This window comes from Triturus cristatus, chromosome 7 (genome assembly GCF_964204655.1).
Source record: "Triturus cristatus chromosome 7, aTriCri1.1, whole genome shotgun sequence".
Lineage (NCBI taxonomy): Eukaryota > Metazoa > Chordata > Amphibia > Caudata > Salamandridae > Triturus > Triturus cristatus.
Genome location: NC_140590.1, coordinates 1,051,949,683 through 1,051,970,176, shown reverse-complemented (window position 1 = coordinate 1,051,970,176; position 20,494 = coordinate 1,051,949,683).

Sequence of the window (20,494 nt, the reverse complement as noted above, 5' to 3'; positions counted from 1 at the left end):
AGAAAGAGGATAAAAAGGAGAGGAAATGGGAGAACAGGAAGTCCTTTCGGGGCGGTCGTGGGGGGGGTCGCAGGCCTGGCTTTCGGGCACGGTCTTCTGGAACTTGCAGGCTCTTCAATGCAGGGTTCTGCTCCTGGGACAAATCATGCCGTTTCTCCCACAATTGCAGCGTGTGCGGGGCACCCCATGCCGCCACCGCATGCTCCAAGCGCGACACTCCCGACAAGCCTTCATCGAGCAAGTAGCCCGGGGGGGTTTCCCCCTCCTGCGCTTTGGCCCCCCGCGTACACAGCTGCCAGCGCGCATGACCTAGCCCCACACGACCATGTGAAAGGGCCCTCTCCCATCTGCGTAAAAAACCTCCTCAGCGCACTCCGCGGTTACACTAGCAAGGAAGGGTCCCTCATTTCTGAGGGTTTCTTAGACGGTTTCCGCATTCCTTATCAAGGCCCCTTAGTGAGCAGGGATGCGGAAAATCAGAAATCAGCTAGGGAACACCCGGAGGTAGTGCGGGATAAAATAGCGAAGGAGGTGTCTTTGGGCAGGGTGGCGGGCCCATTTTCCTCACCCCCTATGCCCCACTTTGTGATTTCTCCCCTGGGGGTGGTACCAAAAAAGGAGCCAGGGGCTTTCCGACTTATCCACAACCTATCACACCCAGAAGGGGACTCCGTGAATTCCTGGTTGGACGAAGGTAAATGCTCAGTGTCGTACTGCTCCCTAGACTTGGCAGTCGACATGATCAGGAGGGCAGGGAAGGGAGCCTGGTTGGCCAAGTCTGATATTGAATCGGCCTTCAGGCTCCTGCCAGTGCACCCGGACAGCCAACACCTTCTGGGCTTCAAGTGGGGGGACCAGGTCTTTTATGATAGGTGTATGCCCATGGGATGCTCGGTGTCTTGTGCGTACTTTGAGGCGTTCAGCTCCTTCCTACAGTGGGCCTTAACAAACAGGTATGGCATTGAAGGAGTGACCCACTACCTGGATGATTTCCTTTTCATCGGGGGAGCTGACTCGCAAGATTGTGCACGGGCGCTGCAATGTTTCAAGGAATTGGCAGGACACTTGGGCGTACCTTTAGCTCCTGGCAAGACCGAGGGTCCGGCGCAGGTTTTGGTATTCTTGGGCATCGAGTTGGACACGGTAAAGGGCGTGTCCCGACTCCCTGCGGATAAGGTACAGGCCTTGCGTCAGGAGATCTGCGATCTACTGGGTAGGGACAAGGCTACTCTAGGTGAAATCCAATGCCTGCTAGGGACCCTGAATTTTGCGGTAAAGGTCATACCCATGGGGAGGGTCTTTGCACGCAGGTTAGCTAGGGCGACCGCTGGTATCAAAAAGAAACATCACTGGGTCAAGCTGGGGACAGGGCTGAAGCAGGATCTGGCGGTATGGAGCGAATTCCTCGCCTGCTTTAATGGGACGATTATTTGGAAGCAGCCCTGGATTGATAGTCAGGAACTTTGTCTTTTCACAGATGCCTCAGGCAGGGAAGGTTTCGGGGCTATCTTGGGCGAAGAATGGTGCGCGCAGGGATGGCCCAATGTTTGGCGCAGGCGTAGGATCACCAAAAATGTTACTGTGTTGGAGCTCTTCCCGATTGTTGTTGCATTACACCTATGGCCGGCGGCATTGTCAGACAGAAAGGTGGTTTTCTGGTCTGACAACATGGCGGTCGTTCAGGCAATTAACAACCAGTCCGCCAGGTGCCGGCTGGTGCTGTGCTTACTAAGGGAGTTGGTCCGGGCATGCCTGCGCATCAATGTGGAGTTTAAAGCCAGGCACATTGAGGGGATTCAAAATGTGGCAGCTGACGCTCTTTCTCGTTTTCAGTGGCTCCGATTCAGGGAGGCCTGGCCGCGGGCGAGAGCGCAGATGACCCCATTCCCGGACCATCTATGGAGGATCCTGCAGTGGGACTGAGCCTGAAAGCGTATGGGAGAGAGAGCTCTGGCCCCAGGTACCAGAAAGCGTTACAGCGCCCACATGGCAACATTCAGAGCAACTTCTGTAGCACTGGGTACTTCAGGGGCTGCGTTGGTGTCCCAGGTCCGAGCATTTCTGGTGTGGGCTAGGGGACAAGGGAAGAGCCGTTCATGGGTGGGCAGTCACTTGGCAGCCGTAAGCCACGACACTAGGTTGTCTGGCAGGGCGGATCCCACTAACTCCTATCCCATCCGGGCCGCCTTGAAGGGTTGGGCTAGGGAGGAGCCCAGGGCCCCTGATAATCGAGCGCCCATTGATTTTGAAATCCTGAAAGGCATGCTAGGGGCTCTCGAGTTAGTCACCTACTCTCATTACGAGGCCACGCTGTTTTCAGCCACATTCTGCTTAGCATTCTTCGGGGCTTTCAGAGTCAGTGAGTTAGTGGCGAGGTCCAAGGTCGACTGTTCAGGGGATGCGCTGGCAATTTCAGACGTGTCTATTTCCGGGTCACTGACCATTATTTTACGCAAGTCCAAGACTGATCAGGCGGGGCGGGGGATCAGGGTGGTTCTCCAGCCCCTAGGTGACCCCAGGTTCTGCCCAGTACAATGGGTAAAGGCGTTTTTGGAGCACAGACCGCCTGGCCCTGGTTATCTCCTGTTGCATTCAAATGGTACCCCTGTAACTAGATACCAGTTCGAGCAGGTAATCAGGGCCAGTTTAGCCAGGGCGGGGCTCGCCCGGCCGGACAGAAGGTATTCCAGCCACTCCTTCCGCATTGGCGCTGCCACCGCTGCTCACCTGGCGGGATTAGAGGCCGCTCAGGTGAAGAAACTGGGGCGTTGGGAATCTGATTGCTATAAGGTATATGTTCGCCCGTGAGGCAGCTTTTAGTAATGTGTTTGTGATCTATGGTGTGTATCGTTGAAATCACCCTTTCTGATTAAATAACTTGTGTGCACACCATGTCTCCTCTTTTATTAGGACGAGTGGTGTGGGTGATCGGGCATTCATTTGTCGCCCGGGCGGCCCAATGGGCATTGCACCGAAATTGGATGCGACATTTCCCTCAGACCGAAGTGGAATGGATGGGGGTGCCGGGGATGAGATGGTTCGAACTCAGGAATAAGATCGAGCAGAGACTAAGAGCACACGGGTCCACCTTGCCCCACCTGTTGGTGATACACCTGGGCGGTAACGACCTTGTTACCCTAGGGAGACGATTGCTGTTATTAGCAATGAAAAGAGACTTAGGGGAAATCTGCAAACGTCTGGGCGAGTGTGAGATCGTGTGGTCAGAGATCATCCCCCGCAGGTCCTGGCGGGGAGCTAAATCGTTAGAAGCGGTAGAGCACTCCAGGAGGCGCATTAATGGAGCAATGCGTAAGTTCACAGCCCAAAGGGGTTTGGGCTTTATTCGCCATGAGATGATTCGGGGGAATGTAAAGGGGTACTTCGACTTGGATGGAGTACACCTCTCCCAAATAGGCATGGACCTGTTTTTATTGGATTTAAGCGAAGCATTGGTGAATAGAGGTTGCAGGTAAAGAGCTTAGGTTGGTGGGGGGCCCTGGCTGCGACGGTTAGCCGCCTCCAGGGCTGTGGCGGAGTTACAGGGCGATCTGGAAGCAGGCCGGTACAAAGGGTACCTCTGCGCGGCACCACGTGGTGCCTGAGCCAAAACGAGGAGCCTCCAGAGAGGTCCCGGAAGCCGGTCGGCGCCCCGCTAGGCCTGTGGGCGGTTGTGGGCCTGAACAACCGGGGGCTTGCTATGCGACGCTCCGCCCCGAGAGGGGGGGTGTGAGTAGAATCTCAACGGCACGTGATCGAAAAAAGAATCACTTGGGGGGCAGCACTTGCGGGTCATTCCCGTGCTGCCCGGCTCATCAGGCGGGGCAGGTGAAGTAGATGGCCGCCTGCCCTTGGATCGCCCGTAAGATAACCCACCTATTACATATCCTGGAATTATGTAATAAATCCTGCAGCATTTGTTACCCATTTACAACTGTTTCTTGTGTCTTCTTTGGGTAACCTAATTTGGGGGAGGGGGGAAAGCGGGGTGCCCCTGGGGGTACTATGAAAAGGTGACAGAAAATGTGGGGAACGCACAGAGTGGCATTAACACATTGTTAAGGCAACAATTCAATCATATGGAGAGACTGTATAAGAAAGAAGTAAATAAAAGTTGGGAGGTCATAGCACTAGAGAATTACAATAAAGTAAAACGTGTTCCCAGAGGCTTACGTATCTTCACCATGCCAACGCACCAAGATACTAATGTGGAACTTTTAGAGGAATGGGTAGAGGACAACTTACAGTGCTCACTTAACATGATGCGCATATTAATCAAACATGCCAAAATTGATGTTACTGAAACCACACAAAAATTGGAAGAGATGGAAGAAGCCATTAAGCATCAGACAAATAAAGAGGAAATTTCCAAATTGCGGAAAGAAATGGATATTAGGTTGAAGAAACACGAAAATGAAATCCAGGAACGTAAACAAAGGAAATTTAAAAGAGATGAGCAGGACTATTTATATGGCAGGATACTGACATTTGCCAGACAGTTTGATACACTTCAAAAGAATTATCTGATGCAACAACGGAAACCAGTAACAGAGAGCACAAGTGAATCTGATGTCAGCGAAGGGGAGACACCGAGTGGCGCACAAGGAACATCCAAGGTGACTTTTTTTTAGAGGAGATGCGATTAACAAATCTGGACAAAACCCTAAAGAGAGGAGGGGAATATGGAAGGGCCATGAACAGAGGCCGAGGAACAGGAACAGGAAACACCTCACAGGAACAAGAAAAACAAGAAGGGCCAAGCGAAAAAAGGCAGTATTAAAAAGGCAGTATTTAGTACGCAATCCGAAATAGAGAACACCAATTTAATAGTGAATCTCTCAAAGCATCAACTAACAAAAGAGGAAACATCACTACTAAACAAAGGTCTATCTTTTTGTCCGGAAAGCCACTATAACCACACACAGGTCAGAATTGATCTATATAAATATGTTCGTAAGTGCTGCTGTTGTCTCCTGAGGCGGAAGCCGGGAGTTTTACTCTGTAATTCTTGTTTTTAAACCTGTTACTCTGTTTTAAAAACTCACTGTCATTCTTGTTTCACACCGGTATCCCCGCACACCGCACAGCTGAACGAAGAGCTGCCTCGGTGTTTGCCGCCATCCTGACAAGCCCTCGAGCCTGGCCACGCCCCCTGACGCTCGGCCACGCCCACCATCACACTACTTAAAGCGCGACTTCGCCCCTACGCGCATTAGTGCTGCTGTTGTCTCCTGAGGCGGAAGCCGGGAGTTTTACTCTGTAATTCTTGTTTTTAAACCTGTTACTCTGTTTTAAAAACTCACTGTCATTCCTGTTTCACACCGGTATCCCCGCACACCGCACAGCTGAACGAAGAGCTGCCTCGGTGTTTGCCGCCATCCTGACAAGCCCTCGAGCCTGGCCACGCCCCCTGACGCTCGGCCACGCCCACCATCACACTACTTAAAGCGCGACTTCGCCCCTACGCGCATTAGTGCTGCTGTTGTCTCCTGAGGCGGAAGCCGGGAGTTTTACTCTGTAATTCTTGTTTTTAAACCTGTTACTCTGTTTTAAAAACTCACTGTCATTCCTGTTTCACACCGGTATCCCCGCACACCGCACAGCTGAACGAAGAGCTGCCTCGGTGTTTGCCGCCATCCTGACAAGCCCTCGAGCCTGGACACGCCCCCTGACGCTCGGCCACGCCCACCATCACACTACTTAAAGCGCGACTTCGCCCCTACGCGCATTAGTGCTGCTGTTGTCTCCTGAGGCGGAAGCCGGGAGTTTTACTCTGTAATTCTTGTTTTTAAACCTGTTACTCTGTTTTAAAAACTCACTGTCATTCTTGTTTCACACCGGTATCCCCGCACACCGCACAGCTGAACGAAGAGCTGCCTCGGTGTTTGCCGCCATCCTGACAAGCCCTCGAGCCTGGGCACGCCCCCTGATGGTCGGCCACGCCCACCACCACCCCTTTATCATGGGACGGTCTCTTTGGCCGCGCAGCGGACGCGCGCAGCGGGCGCGCCGCCGCCGCGCCGAGGGCGCGCCAAAGGCAAGCCCATCTGCGCCCGTCCGCGCACGGCCGGGCCTAGGGCCAGAACCCCTGCTGGATAAAGCTGCCCCGAAGGTAAGCTACTCTCGTCGGGACCTCCTTAGTCTCAGACCCCCCATCGCCTCCTCCTGTGAGTATGTTCACGACCTGAATGGACCATTCATCAGCTGTACTTACTGCCATCCAGTCCAGCTTACTCTCCCTACTCGAGCCCCCAAGCTCTCAGCCCTCAAACTCGCTTCGCTGAATTGTCGCTCTCTCCCCAAACACGCGACACTGATTAACCACCTCGTAGAAGACCATGACATAGACGTCCTTTTCCTGACGGAAACGTGGCTCTCTGCCCACTCGGAGTCAGATATGGTGCTAGCAACCCCACCGGGCTTCCTCATCCAGTCCCTACCTCGTCCCCTAGGTAGGGGTGGTGGTGTCGCCATTATTCATCGGGACCATTTCCTCTGCAATACTAATGACGCGCATATTCCCGATTCTGAAAGCCTGCAGTTTACAATTAAGTTAGACCCGACTAACTCTCTCTCAGGGATCCTAGTGTACCGCCCCCCTGGTCATCCAGGTCCTTTTGCTAGTACTCTCCTGGACACAGTAGCTACACAGGCCCACTCCATCACTAATTTTATGATAATAGGAGACCTGAATATTCATTTCGATGACCCCTTAGATTCTGGGGCTGTCGACCTGATCACTGATCTGGCGGTCCTTGACATCCGCCTTCTAAACTCTGGAGCTACTCACAATAAGGGTCACTTGCTGGACCCTGTGTTCACAAGTTCCCTCACTATGCTAGCTAGTGAGTCCCTTCCCCTCCCTTGAACGGACCACTTTCTAGTCTCCTTCCAACTACCAAGAACTTTTAGGAAACCTCAAAAACCGCCCACTTATACCAGGGACAGGGCCTGGTCCAGGCTCCCCACCGAAGAATGGGCCAGGACCCTAAAGTCAACTACCCCTGCTTTCGCAGAAGACCCGGATGTCGCCGATAGTAAATATAGAGAATGGATTACTACCTCCCTGGATCTCGTACTCCCATTTAGGACTCGGGAGGACAAAAATGGGAAACTAGGTTCCGCCCCGTGGTATACACCGGAACTTCGTCTATTATGCAAAAATTGTAAGAGAGCCGAACGACTTTAGAGGAAAGACTGGCAGCATGCCAGCAAGGAAGTCTACCAAAATTCAGTTAGATTATATAAAACTGCTATTAAGCGCTCTAAAGCTTCCCATTATGATACTCGGATAAAAGAATTCACTAATTCAGCCAGGGAATCTTTCCTAATTGTAAAAGAGCTTCTGAAAGTACCAACCACTCCGTCCTCCAATATCCCCCCTGTGGACCGAAGCAACGAATTAGCCACTTATTTTAACGACAAAATCGCCCGCATCCTAGCATCCCTTCCCCCTTCCTGTCCCTCTAGCTACATGGACAATGGTTCACCCCCCAACCAGTCTGGAAGCAGCTTACGCCCGCAACTTGCGACATTTAGGCCAGTAACCTGCAACGAGGTAGAAGCAACCTTGACCAAAATGAAAAGCGGATCACCTTTGGACCCTGTACCCACTAGATTCCTTAAAACTGTAGCCCCCGTCATCATTCCCACGATCACGGAGCTTATTAACAGCTCACTTGCCCGGGGATCGGTTCCCGCTAGCTGGAAGAGTGCAGTGGTGAAGGCACTCCTTAAAAACCCCCAGCTAGACCCAGCAGATATGGCCAACTACCGGCCAATCTCACTCCTCCCTGGTGTCAGCAAGGTAGCCGAGAAATTGGTCAACGTACAATTGTCTCAGTTTCTCGAGGTAAATAACATCCTACGGCAATCCCAAACTGGGTTCCGCCCGGGCCATGGCACAGATACTGCCCTTCTTGCCGTCATCGAGGAGGCAAGGCGCATTCTAGATTCAGGAGGGTCAGTGGCAGTGATCCTCCTGGATCTTAGTGCAGCCTTCGACACAGTCAACCATCGTGTCCTCCTCAATCGGTTGACGGCAGCAGGGCTCACCGGGACGGCACTCAGATGGATAGAGTCCTTCCTTGCTGGGCGCACGTTCCAGGTTTGGGACGGCAACCATCGCTCGTCCACTCTTCCCCTCATGAGCGGGGTTCCTCAGGGATCTTCCCTGAGCCCAACGCTTTTTAATGCTTACATGGCCCCCCTTGAAGACGTGGTGATTCCATTCGGTATAAAAATAGTGAGCTACGCTGATGATACACAGCTGGTCGTCTCCCTATCCCAACTAGACGACCACCCAGACAAGCTGGCAAACTGCCTTACGGAAATCCACGGTTGGATGTGTGAGTCATCACTAAAACTAAATGGGTCAAAGACCGAAGTGATGCTCATGGGAAAGCAATGGGTGACCATCCCCCCAGCGGTCTGGCCAGACGTGTTCGGAGAAATTCCTACCCCGAAACATGAAATTAAGACCCTAGGAGTATGGTTAGAACCCGAGCTCTCCATGAAAACGCAAGCGGCCAAAACTGCAGGAACCTGTTTTGGGCTTATGCGTACTACCCGCAGGATTCTCCCCCTACTCCCCCCCGCAGCCAGGAAACTACTGGTCCAAGGGCTCATACTATCACGTTTGGACTATAGTAACATGATCTACCTGGGAGCCCCTGAGGCCACCCTGGCGAAACTGCAACGAACACAGAATGCAGCTGCCCGTCTACTCATGAACCTTCCCTCCAGAGTGTCAGCGAAACCTGCTATCATGGCCCTGCACTGGCTCCCTGTGCGCCAAAGAGTGGAATTCAAAGCCATGTGCACGGCATACAAATTGATCAATGGAGGTGGTCCTTCGATCCTCAGCGACCTGGTTACTCCATATAAAACGTCCAGATCCCTGAGGTCCGAGAGTGAGCACCTAGCCAACATCCCCAAATTTAAAAAGACACGCACTGGAGGTCGACGCTTCTCAGTGAAAACTTCCACTGGATGGAACTCCCTCCCACGTACCCTTAGACTGGAATCCAATTATCTGATTTTTAGAAAAAAATTGAAAACACTTTTATTCCCTAAATAATGTCATCCCCCTTCTTTCCTCCCTCTCATCTGGACAGCAAATTTTTATAGCGCGGGGATGCCCTTGGGTCACCAGGCGCTTTACAAGTCGCTAAATAATAAATAATAATAATAATAAATTGGCTAAGATCTATGCCAACAAAGAAGGAACGAAACACCATGTGAAAGAAAATCAAGGTGACTCAAATGAATCAACGGAACCAACAATTACAATAGACCAAGTGACGGACCTTAAGAATATGTTTGAGTTGTTATACAACTTGGATGATGATCAGATGACAGAAGAACCAGTTCTGGAACATCTGGATATTAAAACAGACAAAAAAACAGAGAGTGGATTAAAAAAGAAATCTAGATATTGTCCTGTTCTATACCCTGGAAATAAATTCGATTTATTCTCTGAGGCCATAATTGAAGAATTGGAAAAAATGCCAAAAACACGGAACTTAAATCAAAGAGAAAATTTTACTAGCAAGGAAAGGGAAGCAATACAGAAATGAATGGAAAATAAAGAGATCACAGTGAAACCTGCCGATAAAGGGAGAAACATCGTCCTGATGGACACAAAGGATTATGTAAAAGAAGCCCTGAGACAATTAAATGACATCACTAATTATTGCAGAATTAAAAGTAATCCTATAAATAAGATGGTAATAGACTTAAATCGGCACATACAGGAATGGCATTCAAGCAATCTGATCAGTGATGATGAATGGAAATTTCTTATTAAAGACTTCCCTGTGATGCCTACGATATATTTTTTGCCAAAAGTACAAAGACATTACAACATCCACCAGGGAGACCAATAGTCTCTTCTTGTGACTCACGTTACGAAAATATTTCTCAATATGTGGACAAATTCCTAGCACCAATCGCGCAAAGTATGAGCTCATAACTAAGAGATACGGGAGATTTCCTCAGGATCCTAATGGGCATAACATGGAGTAAGCAATATCTTCTGATAACAATAGATGCAGTGTCTTTGTATATGTCTATCAGGCATGAAGTGGGCCTGGGAGCATGTAACTACTTTCTAAGGCAGCGAAACATCAAGGAACTGAAACATACTGAAATGCTTCTGAAAATTATTGAGATATGTCTCACAAATATTATCTTTTTCTTTAATAAGGAGCTCTTCAAACAACAATGTGGCACTGCCATGGGCATTTCCTTTTCCCCAAATTATGTGAACATTACAATGGGGTGGTGGCGAGAGGACAATAGCGTGGAACACAGACAACCAAGATCAATTGGAACGGATCATCATGTGGGTCTGGTATATTGACGACTTATTTTTTAATATGGAATGGCACTGAACAAGATTTTAATGAGTACTTTTTGAAATTAAACAACAATCAAGTTGGTTTATCATTCACGTGTGCCAAGAGCAGGAAAGAAATTGATTTGTTGGATACAAAAGTTTTTATTGAAAATGACCAAATACAATCCACAGTATTCAGAAAAAAGACTGCAACCAACAGCATTCTACACATGACTAGCTTCAACCCGAAACCGTTGTTAGAAAGTATTCCTTATGGGGAATTTGTACTCATGAAGCGGAACTGTTCTAAAAAGGAGGATGCGGAAGAAAAAATTCAAGAAACAATGCACAGGCTCAGACTGAGAGGATACAATGAAACAACGTTAAAAAGATACAAATGCCGTATTGATCAAAAACCTAGGGAAGATACATTGATTCCAAAACCAAAGGCCAAGGTAATGATTGAACAAGGACCACCGAGGTTCATTACAACATACAGCAAAGAAAGTGGAAGAATAGTCAACAAAATTAAAAAATATTGGCATCTAATCTCAGGCGATCCAGACATTGGGAAAATCTTGGGGGTCTAAACCAACAGTTACCTACAGGAAGACCAAATCACTGAGGGACTTGCTGGTTAAAAGTCATTTTCAGGAAAGCTAATGTACAAACTGGCTGACAGACCAACAGAAGGGGTTTAAAATATGTAATCTATATAAGGCTTGGAAAATCGGCAAAAATGTGAGAATAATTGTTGAACCCAATGGTAACGTGATCACCATCAATCAAAATATCTCCTGTGTATCACAGTTTGTGATATACATATTAGAGTGCAATTGTAGAATGAAGTACAGTGGAAGCACAACATGTATGCTGAAAAAACGTATCCTTGAGCATTTTCGAGCAGTGAAGAACAGAAATATGACTTGTGCCACCGCAAAACATAGGGCACAATGCCAGAAAGGGGATTGGAGGGCAATGAGTTACTATGGCATACATATGATACCCCCAGAAGAACGTGGCGGGGACAGAGTGAGAAAACTGCAGCAAATGGAATCGCGAAATATCATTAGACTCAGAACAAAGACCCCTAGAGGAATCAACAATGATGAGGAACTTTTTGTTCATCTTGAATGAATATGGGAACTGTAAATGGTGTGCTAAGCTGAACTATGTGAATGAACTTTAAGACTGCATTCTCTCCTTGTCTACAAGGGTACTATACCCAAATATTGTAGTTGCATGGCATCTAATTCCTGTTGGATGCTGGAAAGAAGCGCCAAGGGAGTGGTAAAATTATTTGTATGTGAAAAGCATGCTTTCAAAATAACTACAAGGTACTATACCAAAATGTGATAAATTTAAATGAATATGCATGCAAGTTGAAATACCACTTTAAAAAACAGTGCGCAGAAAATACAAATACAAGTTAATGTTAGAATACCTGCCAAAAATCAATTGTCCTTTTTGTAAATATGTATAAAGTTTTTTGAATTATAAGAATACACTACAAATCCCATAATGGCCAATTAAGGCTAAGATGGGAATAAAAAGTGTAACTGAAGAGGGACTGCGAGAAAAGCCGTGGGAGGGCTGAAACGCGTTTGTTTGGATGTTATAATAAATTGAGCATATTTCAGCTCTTGAGGGCCGCATCCTTTGTTTGTTTGACGAAATTGAAATTGAGGCCAGGTTCCGGCCCATACGCTGAGCACCGGCTGTGGAGCGCTTTGAACTATTTAGGATCACATTGTGGGATAAATAAATAAATATATATATATATATATATATATATATATATATATATATATATATATATATATATATATTTTTTTTTTTCAAATAATTTTATTTAAACTAAATATTGACTTGGTAATTAAGTATGTAAATTGTTTAATTTCTGTCAGCCCGGTGATGCCCCAACTTTCCTACACAAAAATGTGTGGAAAAAGTGTTTTTTTCAGCTAAATTAGAGGTTTGCAGGGGATTCTGGGTAAGAAAATGTTAGGGGATCCACGCAAGCCATACCTTCTTGGAATCCTCTGGAGTTTTCAAAAATGTATAGGTCTGCTAGTTTTCCCTGGGTGCCGGCAGAGCTAGGGTTCAAAATCTACAGCTAGGCACTTTGCAAAAAAAGGGTAAGTTTTGACTGTGGAAATGTGGTGTATCCACGTTGCGTTTTGGGCTGTTTCCTTTCGCGGGCACTAGGCCTGCCCACACAAGTGAGGTTCCATTTTTCTCTGAAGACTTTGGGGAACGCGGGGTGGGTGGAATTTTGTGTATCTACGCAGATTCCAGAACTTTCCACCACAGAAATGTGAGAAAATTTGTTTTTTGGGACAGATTGTGAGGTTTGCAAGGGAATCTGTGTAACAGAACATGGTGAGAGCCAGTTAAGTCACCCCATCCTGGATTCCCCTGGGTGTCTAATTTTCAAAAATATATAGGTTTGCTAGGTTTCCTTAGGTGTCGGCAGAGCTAGGGTTCATAATCTACAGCTAGGCACTTTGCAAAAAAAGGGTCAGTAGTCAATGTGAAAATGTGGTGTGTCCACGTTGCGTTTTGGGCCGTTTTCTGTCGCGGGCACTAGGCCTACCCACACAAGTGAGGTATCATTTTTCTTGGAAGACTTTGGGGAATGCAGGGTGAGTGTAAATTTGTGGATCCACACAGATTCAAGAACTTTCCACCACAGAAATGTGAGGAAAATGTGTTTTTTTGACAAATTTTGAGGTTTGCAAGGGATTCTGGGTAACAGAACCTGGCAAGAACCAGTCAAGTCACCCCATCCTAGATTTCCCTGGGTGTCTAGTTTTGAAAAATTTATAAGTTTGCTAGGTTTCCCCAGGTGCCGGCAGAGCCAGGGCTAAAAATCTACAGCAAGGCACTTTGAAAAAAAGGGTCAGTTTTCAAAGTGAAAATGTGGTGTGTCCACATTGCGTTTTGGGCCGTTTCCTGTCGCGAGCACTAGGCCTACCCACACAAGTGAGGTACCGTTTTTCTTGGAAGACTTTGGGGAACGCGGGGTGGGTGGAATTTGTGGATCCACGTAGATTCCAAAACTTTCCACCACAGAAATGTGAGGAAAATGTGTTTTTTTGACACGTGAGGTTTGTAAGGGATTCTGGGTAAAAGAGTCTGGTGAGAGCCAGTCACGTCACCCCATCCTGGATTCCCCTGGGTGTCTAGTGTTAAGAAATGTATAGGTTTGCTAGGTTTCCCTAGGTGCCGGCAGAGATAGGGTTCAAAATCTACAGCTAGACACTTTGCAAAAAAAAGGGTCAGTTTTCACTGTGAAAATGTGGTGTGTCCACGTTGCGTTTTGACCGTTTCCTGTCGCAGGAACTAGGCCTACCCAAACAAGTGAAGTACCATTTTTATCGGTCGACTTAGAGTAACACAGAATTGTAGAGCAACTGTTATTACCTATTGGCTTTTGATGCATTTCTGCCTTCCAAATGAAAGACAATGTTAAAAAAGAAGTCATTTTGAAAAATTACCTATAAGTCTCATGCTAGAATGGGTACTCACAATTTTGAAAATGTGTAAATGTCTACTGTTTCTAAACTCTATATTTTGTTCCAATTTCAGAAATACATAGGTGTCTTTCATACCAATTTTTCCATGTATATATTTTCCCAAATTACTTGCTATATACCCGGAACATAATGAAAAACCATTGCAAGACGCTGCTCAGTTATTGGCTCTGGGTTCGTCAGGTTCTTGGTAAACCTACAAGTCCTATATATCCCCACAACCAGAAAGGTCGAGCGGATGAAATGGTATATTGCTTTCAAACAGCTGTCACAGTTAGAAGAAGTTACAGGTGAAAACGTTGGCTCAAATGGCTGTTTTTTAAAACTTACTTTCAATTTTTCCTATATTTAACTGTTAGTTTCTATGAAAAAACCTTGAAGGATCTAAACTAATGACCCCTTGCTGAATTCAGAATTTTTTCTACGTTTCCAAAATGTATAGCTTTCCAGGATCCATTATTGCTTTCATACTCATTTCTACCATTAACTGGAAGGAGGTTGAAAGTACAGAAAAATAGCAAAAATAGTCTATGTCCCAGAAAAATGCCAAAACTGTGTAAAAATGTTTGGTTTTCTGACAAAAGTCTGCTTGTCCCTGAAAGCTAGGAAAATGGTGATTTCAGCACCACAACCCCTTTGTTGATACCATTTGCAGGGAAAAAAACAGGAACTTTCATCTGTAGCCCTTTTTCCCATTTTCCCCCAACAAAACAACATTTACCAGTATTTAGGCAAATTTCTGGGTCACCTCCAGGGGAATCCACAAATCTTGGGTACGTTTAGAATCCCCATGATGTTGTAAAAAAAAGGCCGCAAATTTGGCATGGATACCTTATGTGGTCAAAAGGTTACAGGGGCCTAAGCACAAACTACCCCAAATAGCCAAAAAAAAAGGATTAGCACAGTGGGGGGAAAGGCCTAGCAGCGAAGGGGTTAATTTAGTAGCAGGTTGTTGGCAGTGTGGTGGACTAGGATGTGAAGATTATTGTTTTGTTATTTGCATTTCCTTTTTATGTTAATTAAATAATAGATGTTCAATACTTATGTTATTTATTATTTAAATTGTATTTAATTATTTTTTTTTCTCTTAATATTTTGCAATTTCTAATTTTAATAGAAGTTGATTGGGCATGTAAGGGGAAGATTGGAAAATTATTCAAAATTTGCTTTTTTGTTTATAATTTTATTAAGGTTTATTAAAAGATGAATTAGCAATTAGATAACTATTATGTTTAATGTGTGTTGTTTTAATAAAATAATTGTTGATTAGCTGGTCAATTTATTTAATTATGTTTTAAATGGGCTTTCCATTTATTATTTTGTAATGATATTTGGTTTGTTTTAATAAGAATTTAATAATAACAAAGTCTTATCTGTAATTTTTACTATTTTTAGTTTGTTGGTGCATTGTTTGAAAAGTAGATGAAAAGTGTTTTCTATTTTTACATTATTTTTGGTATTATACATTTCATTTAATTTTATTTACCCATAGTGCATATATTTTGCAATTAATTCATTCATTTTGTAATTTAAATATGTCTATATATATGTTTATTTTGTTATGCATTGAAATGTCTTTTTTGTATTTAGTAATTGGAATGGTATATCTCACTACTTCAAAGTCCAAAACGTTACCTATTGTTGGCTACATTGTAGTCGGAATAGTTATTCTACCCCCTCCAAAGTCCAATACTTTCCCTGCTTTTGCTTACTTTGAAGAGGAACCAGCAAATGAAACCCTTCAATATCTTACACTTTCCCTCCTTAGCTTAAATTGGAGTTAAATAGTAAATCCTGATTCCTTCAACATTTTTGTTTATTTTTGAATTGTTGTTAATTCCTATTATTTCATTTTTCTATTATGTATTTAGAATTGTACATTTTATTGAAATTTACTGTTTATAATAATTATTTTTTCAATTAAGTTTGATATATATGCTTTAATATATATATTCCTTTTCAAAGCGGGTCCTTCCGGGATTGAGCCTCGTGTGATCAAGACATTAAGTTGTCGAAACGCGTAACGAGCAATAAATTAGCTTCTTCATAAGCATATTTCTTCGAGTGTGCGTTTTATTGGAGATTTGAATACGTTTAATATATATATTACCTACTGGCAGTCGCCAGTAGGTAGTTATAGTTAGGACCCCTTTTCCATAGGAAATCCGCAACATTCTATTTTGAATAACTTTGGCGCCGGTTGACGAATCCTCGCGAATTTCTCAAAATAGGTGGGGCGCTACGCTCCGCTCTTACCCTGAAAGTCTCGGGGGGATTCGTCAAGCGGGGGCTGAGATAAAAGGGGGGTCCCAAAACGCGTTTTTCCCATGCATTTTTCCATAGGACCTTTAGACAGGGCTACAGCCCGAACGGCTGAACAGAATTACTAGAAATTTGGCAGAGAGGTAGTCCCTAGGTCAAGGAAGTGCCTTTTGTAGGTTTGGTGTAAATCTGTTCAGTAGATTCTGAGAAAATAGCCTTTAAATCAATATATATATCTGAGCCAGCTTACGGTACGCTTACCGTAAGCTTACCGTACGCGTACGGTGGCGTGCGCGAGCGCGATTCTGATTGGCTGTTACATCTAAGTAAACATTCGAATCGGTCGAAACCAGGAAGCGGCGGCCGCCATTTTCTCTCTCGCACTCTGAGGGGGGGGCTGTAAACAAAGGCAAAAAACATATAAAGGGGCTGTTTAGACAGCGCCCATGCACATAGCCATGTTAGTTGAGTCCTCAAAGATCCCCCAAGGCCAAAAACGGTAAATTTGTATTTTTTGAAAATTTCGCCGATTACGCGTACGGTGCGCTTACGCTACAAATTTTAATAAAAAAAAAAAAAAAACACTCTCTGTGCATGGCAGATTATTGTCATCACTTACAAATTAAATTTAACAGATTACCTATCACAAGGAAGCGCATAATATGTCCTCCATGTGCGCACGGTGCGTAACGTGGGCGCCTTGCGTGTACAGCACTAACTGCGTAAAGTGGGCGCGCGGTGCGCGAAGCGCACCGTGCGCGCACGGAACGAACTGCGTTAAGTGGGCGTGCACGCCACGAATGGCGTAAAGTAACTTAGCATTTAAAAAACCGTACAAATTCACTGAAAAAACCATAGGTTTCACACACGTTATAGTTAGGAATTAGCATTTAAAAAACCTTGCAAATTCACTGAAAAAACCATAGGTTTCAGACATGTTATAGTTAGCGGAAATTTTACTGATAAAAAACCAATGAAATTCCCCCGTTATAGTTAGTGCAGGCAACTATAACTCACGCGACCGCAATCTTCTGCTGATGACATATGTGTCTTTATGAAAAAAAAATATTTGTAATATATGTATAGCTAAAAATTTATGGAAGAAGACATGGGCAAATAAGTGTCTAAATACAGTATTAGCATCAGCAGAGGATTGCGGTCGCATGAGTTATAGTTGCCTGCACTAACTATAACGGGGGAATTTCATTGGTTTTTTATCAGTAAAATTTCCGCTAACTATAACATGTCTGAAACCTATGGTTTTTTCAGTGAATTTATATATATATTTGCAATTGCTTTATTGTAAATATTTTTAATATAATTGTTTCAAAATTGTTCAAAAATGTTTTTTTAATATTTTAAAGTATAAATGTATGTTTAAAATATATATATATGTATTTAACTATGATTAAAGCTTTTTTCCATAAATTAATGTTTTTATTGAGTTTGACATATGTTTTGTTATCTATATCTTTGTTTTGTATTTGAAGTTATTGTTAAAATGCTTAGTGCAATTTGTAATTGTTTTAGTATTGTCTAATATGTTTTTTTAAATCTATATATAATTTTCGTGAATAATGAAGACTATTTTTAACTATGTTATTTTGTAGTTAATAGTTTAAATAAATTCCATATAATGCTGTGTATATTTACATTTCAGGATACTTACCTTTAATACCAATATTCTGTTTCATAATATTTCTGACACAATATTTTGGTAGTTGCATATGAAGTGTGTAAACTAAATATTTCTGTTGATGATATTTTTGGCACAATATTCTTGTGTTACTATAATGTGATAAACAATGGCTTGTTGAAAAACCGTAATCCAGAGTCTACAGCTGAAGTTGCACTTGTGTGCACTGAATGTCTCAACAACTCTGAAATCTGTGAATGGGGAAATGCATTTCGTAATGAAGTAAATGTGACAACTACTCTTGAGTTTTGGTGGTGCCATTAGTAAACTGTAAAGTTCAGTGATTTAATTGAATATTATTTAAGTGCAAAAATAAACTTACACAATTTTTGAACTATTTTCATAAAATAAATAGAGTTACTTGAAGTTGGACAGGCTTTCACAATTCCTGCCATAATGTCTCCAAAATGTTGCTCTCTTCTTCATCAAAATGAGAAGAAGCTGTTAGCAGACAGCCATTATAGCCTCCCATTTTCGCAAGAGACCTTTTTGGAATAAAGGTGCTGGCCATAAAGTAAAAATAACTGATCATGTTAATTAAGGGATCAACCATTTGCTGGAAGCGTAATATTCAATGCAAGAAAACTCCCTCAACATGTAAGACTGCACCTGCAGAGGAAGCAATGAATTCTATAACAGAGATTCCTCCACCCTCTGGTGCGTCTTCTGGTGCAGCATGTATCTTTGGCAGCAAATAGCTGCCCCTTTTCATCCAAGGTAATACCTCAAGATTGTGATTTAACAGACTTCTCCTTTTTCACAAAAATTAGCTTCATCTTCAGTGAAGCACATTATATGTATACATTGATGAAAAGAAATGACAGCTATTTATTTGCTCCTTAGTTCTGTTTAGTTTTTCAATTTTCCTGCACCAATCTATCAATGATAAACTGTACATTTGTGTTATGTTCTTTTGTATGAACCGCTCTTTCAGCCTTCCTGACACTGCCTCTTGGCAAGCGAGCTTGATTTTTGAGAATTCTAAGGGTCTACGTTCTGTAAAACATCCCCAAATTCAATTTTGTACTTCGGATAATGCTGATTAAAAATGTAACAGATGTGATGTAACTAGTATATATATATATATATGTATATAACCTACTGGCGTTTTGTCTTTTGACAATATGTTTGCCACAGTTTGACAAATGTTTGAGAAATTTTCCAAACTAATGGTTCATTCAGGTCAGCTCCTGTCTTGAGAGTTTCGGGGTGATTCATCTAGCGGGGGCCAAGAAAAAAGGGGGGTCCCAAAACGCGTTTTCACGATGTTAATTTGCATAGAAATTTTGGAACAGGCTAAAGCCCGAAGTGCTGAACGGATTAACACCAAATTTGGCAAAATGGTAGCTCTTGGTTCAGAAAGCTACTATTTTTTTTAGATGGTGTTAATCTGTTCAGTAGTTGCTGAGAAATTAAAAAAATAAACATTTATGTATCTGAGCACCGAGGAGGATTCGTGAACCATCCCAAGCTTTATTCTGATTGGCTGCCAACACTCCAAACCAGGAAGTGGTATCTACAGTCCTCCGAAGGAAACGCAGTATACAGCCGAGGTGAGTCATCGATCAAAAAAGGCAAGTTTTTAGGGCCTTTCTAAATTCAAGCAGATCAGAGATGTTCCTCAGGTGGAAAGGCAGGTCCTTCCAGGCCTTGGCCGCACCAATGCTAAAGCTTTTTCCTCCCCACCTGGCTTTTTTTGTAGATGGAACTATCACCAGTTTTGCTCTTAAAGAGTGCAGTGGTCTATTGGGCACATACCACTGAAATTGCCGCCTCAGATGGTCAGGTCCTGTGCCTTGTAGAGCCTTAAAAACCATACAGTACTGCCGCCACTGCGCCGGCTCCAGCGTGACTCAGCTTCCTGGCAGAGACTGCCACTGTCGCTGCTGGGCCGCGCGGCCCTCTTTAAAATGATGGCACTTCCCAGATTTCTCTATGCCCTTCAAAATTATCTGGGCCTGGTGCCTAATTCTTATTTTGTGGCGGTGGAGACGGCACAGCGAGCCCTCCTCTGGTCGGGTATGCCTAGAATAGCGCTGGGAAAACTCACGCTGGGATGGTACGACGGGGGGATAGCCCTCCCAGATATCCGCAAGTACTACTGGGCAGCTCACCTGTTGGCGATCAATCAGGGGACGTACAGTGACGGGAATGACCCAGGCTATGGGATGGACAGATGGTTGCTCCCGGGTGGGAATTGGGACGTCGCGCTTTACTCCAAACCCGGCAAATATCAGCTCACAGGGCCGACGAAGCACTCCGTGCAAATCTGGCACGCTGCCCATCGTAAGCTGGGCTGGTCCAACATTTTGACCTTGGTCACCCCCCTGTGGGCTTCTGAGAGACTGGGTAGACTGGGCCACACAAAGGGGTTCCGTAGCTGGGACCTTATCGGGATCTCTCAAGTGAAAGACTTGTGGGGGCCCGAGGGGATCAGGTCTTTTGCCTACTTGCAAGACACATACGACTTGGCGCACACGGAATATTTCCGATACCTGCAGATTAGGCACTCCCTCCAAGCTAACAGTTCGCCCGGGACTAGACCCCTGCAGGCCTCCCCACTCGAAGATCGGCTGCTCGATGGACACATGCCGGAGCATGCCATCTCGCTCACGTACAAAAAGCTGATAAATAACCCCCCTGATCCACTCGAGTCCCTAAAGG